The following is a 12,142-nucleotide window of genomic DNA, read 5'->3' on the forward strand; positions in this document are numbered from 1 at the left end:
TCTAACTCGATCACTTTTAACCTGATCTTATCTAACACGATCACTTCTAACCTGATCATTTCTAACAAGATCACTTCTAACCCGATCTTTTCTAACCCGGTTTAACCCAATCATTTCTAACTCGATCATTTCTAACCCGATCATATCTAACCCGACAATTATTAAACCGATCTGTATTGATATGTTTATTTGTTATTGTTTTTAAGTAAAGATATGTTTAAAAACGAACTAATCTCAACAACTTTGTTGTTTAATGTAATTTAATTAAATTTATTTTGTTTAAAATAAAACTTAATTTTCAGATAGCTGTTGTTTAAATTTAATTTTTGGTATTTATTGATAATAGAAGTTTGTTGTTCTACGCTAGACCCAGGCATTTAAATCTGGGCCACTTAAACTAAATGACACATAACGAAGATACGAAAATTTATATAGCTTAAAATCAAAAACTACAGTATTGTCTAATTTTTGTAAATTAACAGCAAAAGAATTCAACTTTTTAGTATAATGCTATTTGATTTAATTATGATTTGAAAGAGAAGGTTTTTAACAAATTTGGTTTTAACTCCTAATAAGCAAGTTTAACATCAATTCTTTCATCGATCAGTGAGATCCAATAAAACCAGACACAGCTGCACAATCTTTCAATTTAGAATAAACTTCCGATTTCTTTTCAACAAAAAACCTTCTCTTAAAAATTCAGCAACACATATTGAGACGAATTAGTAAATTATTTCAATGATTTTAGTGCAGCAATCAGCAAAATAATTTGAATCACGCACTTCTTCATTTTAATAAGGCTCATGGTTACTTTTGTAAAATTCTTTTAGAACATACTAGAATGTCAGAATTCAAACAAACTACAAAAGTTCATGTATTTATTCTGGTTCAAACATAACAGGATATACACATCCTGACTTTTAGAGTTAGGTTCTGTACATTTGTGCAACCGTTTGGTATTTCATTATTTTTATATCAACTAATTTTATCGCTTTGCCAAAGCATAATCGATACAAATAAAATAAACATTATTGGAATTAAGGTACAGACAATTGTAAAAAAATCAAAAATTTAAGTGCATTGACTAACCACTAAATTTAAAATTTAAAGTCCAAAGCACATTAAGAGTACAGATCAAATAAATAAATATCAAAAATATTTAAAAAAGGTTTGTTATTTAAAGAGAAAAGTCGCTGCTAATAACATCAAACTATAGAATGAACAAAATTCTAAATATCAAATCAATGGTTTATAAGTTTAAAACTTGTTAAATTACTGGTAGTTTTTAGTATAAAGTATATTATTATAATCACGTAAGCTTAAATCAAAGATGTTCAATTTTTATACAAAAGTAAGTTTTTTTTCAAAGCTAATTCCACATTTAAACTGAAAGATAATTAAGACAGCATGCATTTTTCGAATTATTTTCGTAGTAATTAATTATTTTAATAACGTTCAAAATTTTATCACAAATTAACTGTAGTTAAATAGTTTTAAAAAGCATTAGGAAAAGTATAAGTCTTCTTTATTCTAAAGAATAAATATTAAGTTTTGATAGTTTTCAGTGTAAGAAATATTGAGTATTGCAGCGGTTAAAGACTATTCTGTACTTTTTCTTTGAAGAGAGTCTATATAGTTATATACATTCTTTAAGTATGGAGACCAGATTGGCAAGTTGCATTCAAATTTAGGGCGAATTTATATAAAATACAACATTTTAAGAATACTAACATCAGTATATATGAAACTTATGATAATACAGTTAACAAAATTCAGTAATCGTAATTAGTATGGTGGAGTCATTTAAAATTATCATCATTAAATTCTAAGTTCTTAAAACGAAAGTGTATACTGTTTAATACAAAGTCAAAAGTAGAGATAGACGTTTTTTTCAATATTTGAACCTGTCATTTACTAAAACTTAAATATAATTTTCTTTCTCTTAGCCAAAAAATAAGTTTTCAACACTTAACTTTTATAGTTAAGTTAACTATATAATATTTCTAACTTAATCTTTGGATATAGTTTACCATTGGCTAAAAGAAAGAAAATTAAATTTAAGTTTTAGTAAATGACATGTTTAAATATCAAAGTTCAAAAAATTTTCTTAAAAATTATCATCTAACAAACTGGCACAACAGTCAAAGTTAAACACCTAAAACAACATTTTTTTAAAGCATGCTTTATATTTTACGTTTGATATAAACTAAAGATTTCAACAACTTTTTTTAAACATTGAAAATCTATATATTTTTTTTTTAAGAAGCGGTTGTAGTTAGAAGTATAAAACAGACCTATGCTATCTCACATAAAATAAAGATAAGTAAGAGGTTTATATTTGTAAAAATTAATATTAAAATCCTCATATCAATAATTCTGGTTAACGTAACTTGTACTTATTAAAAGTTGTTTAAGTGTTTTGAAAAATGTAATACAAAATTTAAATTTAAACTCTATAGCATATAGTTAGTTAAATTATTACACGACTTTTATACGCTAAAAATTTTGTAAAATAATAGTTAAAAATAAAAGAGAAATTGTAACTATTTATACGTATAAATTAAAAACATTATAAATACATGTTACATTTTACTTTTATTTCTCAGATAAAATACACCTGTTTAGTTTAACTACTTATGTAGGTTGTTTTATTACACTTAAATCTAGAATACAGAAAAAAGTGTGTATTTTTGTTTGTATCAACTTTATTACTTACGTGAATTCATACAAGTCAGGTGAAAGTTTATTTGAAAGTTTTAACAAATAAACTGAAATGTAGTATAAACTAGTTGTATACTCATCTTAACATAAAATCTCCTTACAGCGAAAATATTAATATAGATAACAAAAAAACATATCAATAATGATATTTAGAGTCTTACTTATATCTTTTGATTAATATTAAAACTAACTAAACACACCAGTTTAAACCTAAAACTAAAAAAGACCACAATTATCAATGCACTAGATTTTTTAAACTAGTACCGTTTTTTCACCGGTATACAAAATTAGTCTAGTCTATAATTTTTATTAGATGACAAATTGTCGAAATCTATTTCAGTTTAAAAGAAAATAAAATTGGTTTTTGTTAGAAAATTTTTTATAAACAAACAATAGCACATGTAACACGGCAAAGGGGGGCCATGAGTTGTAAAGAGGGCCACATCGGAGTTATGAGGTCATAACTTGAAACTTACACTAGATTTTATAGAGTTGATAATGAACAGAAAATGATGGTCTTAAGTGTTTCTAATGGTAATGCTTTGAGTAATCTTGTTGGAGGGGTCTAATGCCTTTTTTTTTTTTGTTTAGAAGCACTTTAAATGGTCTATATCATGTTAAAAAAGTTTAGTTGTGTCATAATTTTATTTGAGTTTATTTTTTGAAATACGTTTAAATTTTTTTTTAAGTATAAAAAAGTTATATATGACGTTTCAAGCAATTACATTAAGGGAAAAGCTATGAAAATGGTAAAGTTGCTAAATTCTACAATTTTTTTTTTTAATTAACTTGTTCTGTCATTTTATACTGTGTTTGCTGATTAAACAAAAGTTTAGAACAAATTCTGTTTAGTATGGATTTTTTGTTCTACTCCTAATTCATGCCTTCTTATAACTGTTTAAAGTCTTTAAATCTAAATATTAAGTCATTAGTTTTACTAATTAAATTTTACAAGTTAGTAAAGACACATTGGTAATGTAAAATTATTCAAGAAGTAAAAAGTTAATCAAAATGTTCACTATTTATAAAAATATAAACTGCATAAGTATGGAAGACATAACTAAAACATTCTGAAACTGTTAGTGGGTAATCTATGGCATGGAGGCTTAATATCTTTTATAATAACCGGCCGAACTTTTCTAATAAATAGAAACATGTTTGCAAAATTTACGTAGAATCTGGGCAGCAAAGTAAAAAACAGCGGCCTTTGACCATACTTCCCAAGGAAACAAAATTAAAATTTACATTTGATATATTAGTTTTGAAATAATGTCTTAAATGCAGTGTAAGGAATTTCAAAACTTACTTTATATGAAGTAAAATAAAAAAGTTTATATAACTTTTCTTCGTAGAATAATCTGAAAGTTAAGTTATTTATCTAATTACTTTAATTAAAATGTTATAGCTCGCTAAATCAAATTCTTTCTACATCTTATTTAAACCGACAAATAGATAATTTGAATTTTACTATATGTTCATGTAAATAACTGAGTAGATACACTTGGGATTTTAGCTTTAATCTATTTTTCAAAATATCAGTCTTGTTTTAACATTTTAATGTTTTCAACCAATGTTTTTAATAACTTGACAATAATGGACTTTAAAAATTTATTTATTTTTGTACACATTTAATGATTAAAAAAGAGGTTTTAAACTTAATATATATTACAAAAGTTTTTAATCACTCAGGGTATTTTTTTTAACTAAAAAAGGCCACTATGAAAAATGCAAGTTTATTTATTTACTATTAACTTTGTGACAACCAGTTCTATGAATACAGTTTTACATTATTCTCATAAACACAAAAACACAGTATACTGTTTTATTTTTGTATCATTTTATTAAGTATTTATTAATAAACCTTGACATAGTAAAAATATTCGTAAAAATATTTTTTCAGAAAATGCATTTGGTAAATATTATCTTTTATAACAATAAGTACGATTTATATGCACCATATGTAAGTTAGCTATCTTTTTCAGTTGTAATTAAGTATATAACTTATATAACTTGCCGTAGCAGACAAACTTAACTAATTTCAAGAAACCAATATGTATGTAGTTTATAAATAGTTCAATACTTTCATCTTGCATCTTGCTTTTCATCACTATACTTATTAAAACTATTTTTAAAACCAAGTTAATAGTTTTTATACACAAGTTTAATGATAAATTTTATTCTTAATCTATTAATAATTCCCTAGTAATCATTTAATTCCTTTGTACTAAATTTTGTATCATCTTTTTTTTCCATTGTATAATTAGAAAATACTTCAATGCTATATTGTGTATTCAATAAATGATTCAAAAATTTGTTTGCCAAATCCATAACCATTTAACTGTTTCTTGATAATAGATTTAATTTACTATATATATAATAAACATGAGTAAACGAAACGTGGATAGTAGCGCTTTGACTTCTAGAAATAAACGACCAAGAAGAAGCTGTGTTAAAAGAATAGAAGACAAAGCAAACGAGCTAAAAGACCACTACATCTCCTTATTCTATAATATCGTGAGTAATCATTGTTTGTTTATGATTAATCTTCTGAATGATATTGACGGTGATCCAAGTAATTTTTCCTTTCAACGTAAGTACAATGAAGTTATGTTTGAACTTTATACGTTTTGCACGCGTTGGAAGAACTTGATAGAGCTACAGTCTATTTACTTATATTATGAAAAACAACCAGCTTTAAAGACAAACAAAGTTTGTTTTCATTACGAGAAACCTAAAGAGTTTATTGATCAGAAAAGTATGATTAAATTGACAGAACAATGTAATGTAATTACACATAATATCAACAACGATATAAATTTAGTTGTCAGCGAAGATGGAAATCAAAAAATGGAATCAGTGTTCCAAACAAGAAAAGTCTGTCCAAAGTTAGGACTATATGAAGATTTTCGCTACGCTCTCGATACAAACAATATGGTGGATCGACATCGTGCTTTTGTAAATAACAAAGTGGATGTTGGACAATTCAAAAACTTCCCAACTGTCAGGTTTAATAAAAACGAAAAAGAAGGCAAGTGCAGTATCTGTTTAGAAGATTTTAAAGCAAATTCAGAGGTGTTCAAACTTAATTGCGGCCACCTTTATCATCGAAAATGTTTGAAAAACTGGCTGAAAAAATCTAATTTCTGTCCAATTTGCAAAGAAATTCTTTCTTAGAAGTTTTGAACAAATTTTATTAAAATACTTCAGTGTATATTTCGATTGTACAATTGTATAACAACCTTCTTTTTATACCACAAAAAAGTTGCATTTTTTAATATTACAAACATAAAGCTAATGCTTTTGGTAAATTATTAAAAGTTTATTATTGAAGTTATGTTTAACAACTTATTTTCAGTTCGATGTATCTTAATGTTAATAAAACTTAAAATTCTTTAAACAGGTTGAAGTTTTTTTTTTAAGAAACGAATAAAGAATTCAAAGATATGTTAATTATACTGGTTTTGTTTATGGTCTTAAATGTATGGTCTTTCAGACTTATACTAAATTGATTTTGTTACTTACGAGTAGCTTACAGTATTAAAGTTATAAATATGGCATAAGTCTAAATTAATTTACTGAAAACCTTGTTTAAGTATATTTTAATTTTTAAACTTTTATCATAAAATAATATTTATGTTAAATTAAAAAGATAAAATTATCACATCATGGTAGACCGCAACACTACAACCATCATATTATAACTACAATAATTTTTTATTAGACTGGTTATGTTTATGGTCTTAAATTTGTGGTCTCCAAGTATTTAAGCTATAACCAACTTTATTAACTAGTAGCTTACAGGACTCAAGTTACAATTAATTAGAATGCGATTTGACATTCTTGATGCTCGCTACTAAAATTTTTATGTTTTTGAGTCAATTGTTGTTAACTTGGTTAAATTTTAACTTCATATACTGATCGTGTATCTGAAACTATATGTAACTAGCGTGTATTTAAAAGAAAAACGCCGATATATACGCTTTGAAAATAAATAAAGTCCTTTGAATTAACAATATTGTTTTGGAAAATGGGAAAAATGTTTTGAGAAGTCTTGGAAAATGTTTTTATTTTTACAAAAATCCTATACTTTTTCACACGCTTTGAAATTATAAAATGAATAGTTGATAGTAATACAAAATTATTTTTTAAACTATTTTCCATAATTTAAACTTTTTATTGTTTTATAAGATGTTGACTTAAATTATTTTTATTCTAATCATAAATTAAACTAAAAAATGATACCTTTTTTTTAACTATGCCTTACTTAAATGTCTAAAGTTTAGACTCTAAACTAGTAACATACTGGATGTTGTTTTCAAAATGAAGTGAAACTGTTGATAATAAATTAGTTCATAAAAAACAATTAACCTTAACAAAATAAGCGATGAGCCTATTTTTGGCGAACTTTTTTAAACTTTACTAACTATATATTTAAAGTCGCTAGGTTGGTTAATAGTTTTTACAATTAAGTAACCAAATAGTTGTTACAGTGTTGATTAAAAACTTAAAATGTATGCACCAGTTTACACACGCGAAGAGCCGGAACCTCTAAACAGCCGCATCACAAAGGATTACACTCCTGCATATAGTTCTTACATAAAGAACAAACTTCGAAAAGTCAAAGCTCAAGTTGAAAAGATGAAAAGAAGAATAAACGTTTCGCTCTTAATTATACTTAATTTAACTATTTCATTTGTTAATCTATTTCAAAAGGTTTTTAGGGTACTTATTTCGTTTTAGTTATTTCAACTCTTCATAACAAAGTAAATTTTAAAGAAGTGTTAGTCAACTAAAGTACTAGTTTAAGTGAAAGTTTTAAGGAAGATAACCTAGGCGAGGTATTATTATCCCTCGTACTTTTTATACAAATTAACACGTCTGTTTAATTATTAGTGGCTTTTTTTGGTCTAGGACTAAGTAGGAACTTATTAATGATGTGAAATTATGAAGGTCAATCGACTTAACATTCTTTTGCGGTTTGTCATATGACATAACTATTTTAATAGCTAGGTTATGTCTAAAAATAATGCTTTTCCACTTAATATAACAAAAGTGTAAATTCCGTTATCTTGATAGGCCTATGCAAGTTGTAGAACAATTTGTATAAGTTATTAAGATGAAACTTAAAATTGACCTACGATAAAATGTTAATAAGATATTCTGCAATAGTACAACATTTACGTCAGACTTGTAGCTTTTAGACCGTAATATAAAGATTTTTGTATCTGAAAATTACAACTGTAAAGGTTTATAATTTAATGTTTGCTTATGTTAAAATTATTATAGTAATATACATATATATGTAAATTATAATAAATAAAATAAGATTTAATTTAAGTATAGTTATAACTGCTTCCTTTAAAATCCTACAAAGAAGAGTTCAAAATGTTGTAAAGTAAACAATTTAGTAATTGTATATGATTAACAAATAACGTCTGTTAAGGTAAATTAGAAAAAGATTTGAAATAATGAAAAAATTTGAAGTTATGTGTAGGATAAAAAATATAAAAATGGTGTAATAAAAATAAATCAAAATTATATTACGTTAATACTAAAATTAAAATTTAAACTAAAAATATTTTTTACGTAACTTATTAAATCATTATGTTTTAAATAGTGATGTACCGGACCCGGATCCGGACTTTTTTTTCAAATTAGAATCCGGCCGGAACCGGATCCGGACTTTTTTTTCAAATTAGAGTCCGGCCGGATCCGGATCCGGACTTTTTTTCAAATTAGAAGCCGGCCGGACCCGGATAGTGAGTCCGGTACATCACTAGAATAAACTAGCCTGAGTCAGAATGAGGTTTTTGAAAACTGAAAAAAAAGAACTTTAATCTAATAATAAGTAGAACAGCTAGCCACAAGGCTTACAAATTTAGGTGTTATTTACAATTAAAAATCTGAAATCAAGTTCTTGAACAAAATAAACTAGAAAATTACAAAATATTGAAAACTGGTCAGCTCAAACTCATTCAAAATCTAAAAGAAAACTAGCCTGAGTTTTTATAAAAAACTAAACTAGCCTGAGGCAGTCCAAGATTTTCTAAAATTACAAAAATTTTCAAATTAGCAGGGTTGCCACTGTTTAAGTCAATAAAACTAGCTAGAGTGAGTATAAACAAGCCTGAGTCAGAATGAGGTTTTTAAAAACTGAAAAATTACTTTAATCTAATAATCAGTAGAACAGCTAGCAAAGGTTGACAATTTGGTAGTAAAGTTGTGGACTGATTGTGGTACACTTAACTTATTAGTACTACCCATCATAATTAAATCCTACCTTATTTAATTAATATCTAACAAGTACTAAATTCTAACTGAGACTACTTTCTATAATCAGACACGACAGTTTTGAGTGATGAATTTTTTATATAAAACACAACAAGAAATACTAGCATATACAAAATTATTAATTACTTTGGTAACACTTTAAAAGCTGGAAGCTATTTAAATCTATATCAAAAGACTTAAAACAAAAAACTAAAAATTAAATAATGTTGTATATGCTAGTATTTCTTGTTGTGTTTTATATAAAAGATTCATCACTCAAAACTGTCGTGTCTGATTATAGAAAGTAGTCTCAGTTAGAATTTAGTACTTGTTAGATATTAATTAAATAAGGTAGGATTTAATTATGATGGGTAGTACTAATAAGTTAAGTGTACCACAATCAGTCCACAACTTTACTACCAAATTGTCAACCTTTGCTAGCTGTTCTACTGATTATTAGATTAAAGTAATTTTTCAGTTTTTAAAAACCTCATTCTGACTCAGGCTTGTTTATACTCACTCTAGCTAGTTTTATTGACTTAAACAGTGGCAACCCTGCTAGTTTGAAAATGTTTAGGAATTTTAGAAAATCTTGGACTGCCTCAGGCTAGTTTAGTTTTTTATAAAAACTCAGGCTAGTTTTCTTTTAGTTTTTGAATGAGTTTGAGCTGACCAGTTTTCAATATTTTGTAATTTTCTAGTTTATTTTGTTCAAGAACTTGATTTCAGATCTTTAATTGTAAATAAAACCTAAGTTTGTAAACCTTGTGGCTAGCTGTTCTACTTATTATTAGATTAAAGTTCTTTTTTTTCAGTTTTTAAAAACCTCATTCTGACTTAGGCTAGTTTATTCTAGTGATGTACCGGACTCACTATCCGGGTCTGGGTCCGGCCGGATATTGCCATTTTTGTCTGATATCCGGATCCGGCCGGATTCTAATTTGAAAAAAAAGTCCGGATCCGGGTCCGGCAGGACCCGAAATTGTGGGTCCGGTACATCACTAGTTAGTACTAAGATACTGATTCAGATAGGATTAAAGTTTCATCAAACTATCCCAAAAGACAATGCTCATAACTTAGAAAAATCAGACACCCTTATTATATTATATAAAATAAAAAACACGAAAGTTTTATTTAAAGACGGCTACGAAGTAGCAACAATAACAGCAAAATTGCTACAACACTTTAAAATTATAATAAACTTCAAAACATTTAACTTTAAACTTAATATCAAAAAATTATTTTTGAGAAAACTTGAAATACACGGGACAATTTATTTCATTTTTGTAATAGTTTTTAATATTTTGAAGCAAAAAAAAATTGAATAACAAAATCATTGTCAATACAAACATAAATGAAAAATTACTTAAAACTGTTTAAATAATTAGTATTTGTAAGCTTATAATTTTATTTTTAAGAAATTAATTTTTAGCTTAGTTTTAATGTAAACTTAGGAATATCTTCTTATAATGTTTTTGGAAATTGCAAAAACGTTTGACTACTTTAATCTAAAAACTTGATATTAAAATATTTAGCAATAAGTATTTGTGCGTAAAAAATTTTTGAGTTTTTGTACCTAATAAAGTCATTATTTTTTAATAAAAAAAGTTATTCAGTGCAGTTCATATGTTTTTATTTATAGTACTTTTTGATGGCAAATAGTTGAAGAGTTTAATACATTTGAATCGTATAGTCCTTCAAAATAAGTTGTAAGATTAAACACAGCTATTAAAAACAGTTTAAAAGGTTTAATTTTTTATAAAAAAATGATACTTTTGATTTTTTCTAAATTAAGTTAATTCCTTAAAATGTAAAAACTGTAAGATAAACCAAAACTATTATTATCTTTCATTGAACAAAAAAGAAACAGTGATTTAGTCTATCCCTTAGCTTTTAGTTAATTTGTTTAAGTGTTTTAAACTTAACTGCATTGTATATTAAACAGGATTGTATGCTTGAAACTAGAATACCTCCCCTTTAAGTATAACCAACCATCTAGTGAAAAACAAATATAGAGACTTATAACCAGTACACTGTAACTAATTTTAAGCATAGTATATAAAACAGATATACAACCTCTGAATATCTTAAACTTCATTGAAGTTGTTTTAAGTCTTTTGAATACAGTTTAACACAATATTATACTTGCTTAACTTATATTTAATTTTAAAGCTTAACGTAAGCTGCTTTATTTAGTATTGACAATGTCTAGCTTAACTTCGTTTATTTTACACTTTAAATATAAAATTAGTTATAAAAGGCGATTAACGTAGTAAAAGTACATAATGGTTAAAATTATCTTTTAATTCAAAACTTTAGGTTAGATATAAAACTTTAAGTAGAAAAAATATTTTTACATTTGGTTATATATTTTAGATTCTTTTAACACAAGTGCGAAAGCTACAGTAAAAAACTCAAAACTGTTAATTTATTATAAAGATATTATAAAGAAAATTACAGTAAACTATCACAAGCATGTTGAAATTAAAACATACTTATACTTGAATAAAAGTATTAAGAAATTGTTTGAATACTTCATTTTTTTTAATGAGATAACCATAACAGTATACTTTTTAGATAAGGAAAATCAGTTAAATACAAGGTAAAGTTATGTTTAAAATTTAACAAGCTAACCTCTACTTTAAAATTTAAATAAGTTTTTTTTAAGAATTATTCTTTTTTTTTTAAAGGTGTCTAAACTTTTCATAGACAATAAAATTTTTACAGCTTTTGTGAAAAGTCTTTATTTTAATTAAAAACTTGTATAAAATCAGTATTTTTATTTTTTATTTTTTTTTTTTTGTTATAAACAGCTTTGATCGTTTAGAAAATAACAGATATTTATAATACAACTTTTATTCTTTAATTTTCAGTTATTATAGTTGTTGCAAAACTAGATGGTTTTTGAAGATATTATCAAACCAAAAAACTTTCAACTACTTAATACGGTAAGAACACGAAATAACTACCGTTTAAAAGAGTTAAAAAGTTCTACCGATGGTTTACAATTCGATGAATTCCTATATACTAGCAAAGAAACAAAGAACTTTTCAACGACAAATTATGAAAGCTTTTTCGATGATCACTTAAAAACACCTAATCTTAAAAAAGTAAAAAATAGTTTCACGTTTTTAGCCGGAGCTTTACATAC

The sequence above is a fragment of the Thalia democratica genome, chromosome 3 (genome assembly GCF_965202585.1).
Source record: "Thalia democratica chromosome 3, ktThaDemo2.hap1.1, whole genome shotgun sequence".
NCBI lineage: Eukaryota > Metazoa > Chordata > Thaliacea > Salpida > Salpidae > Thalia > Thalia democratica.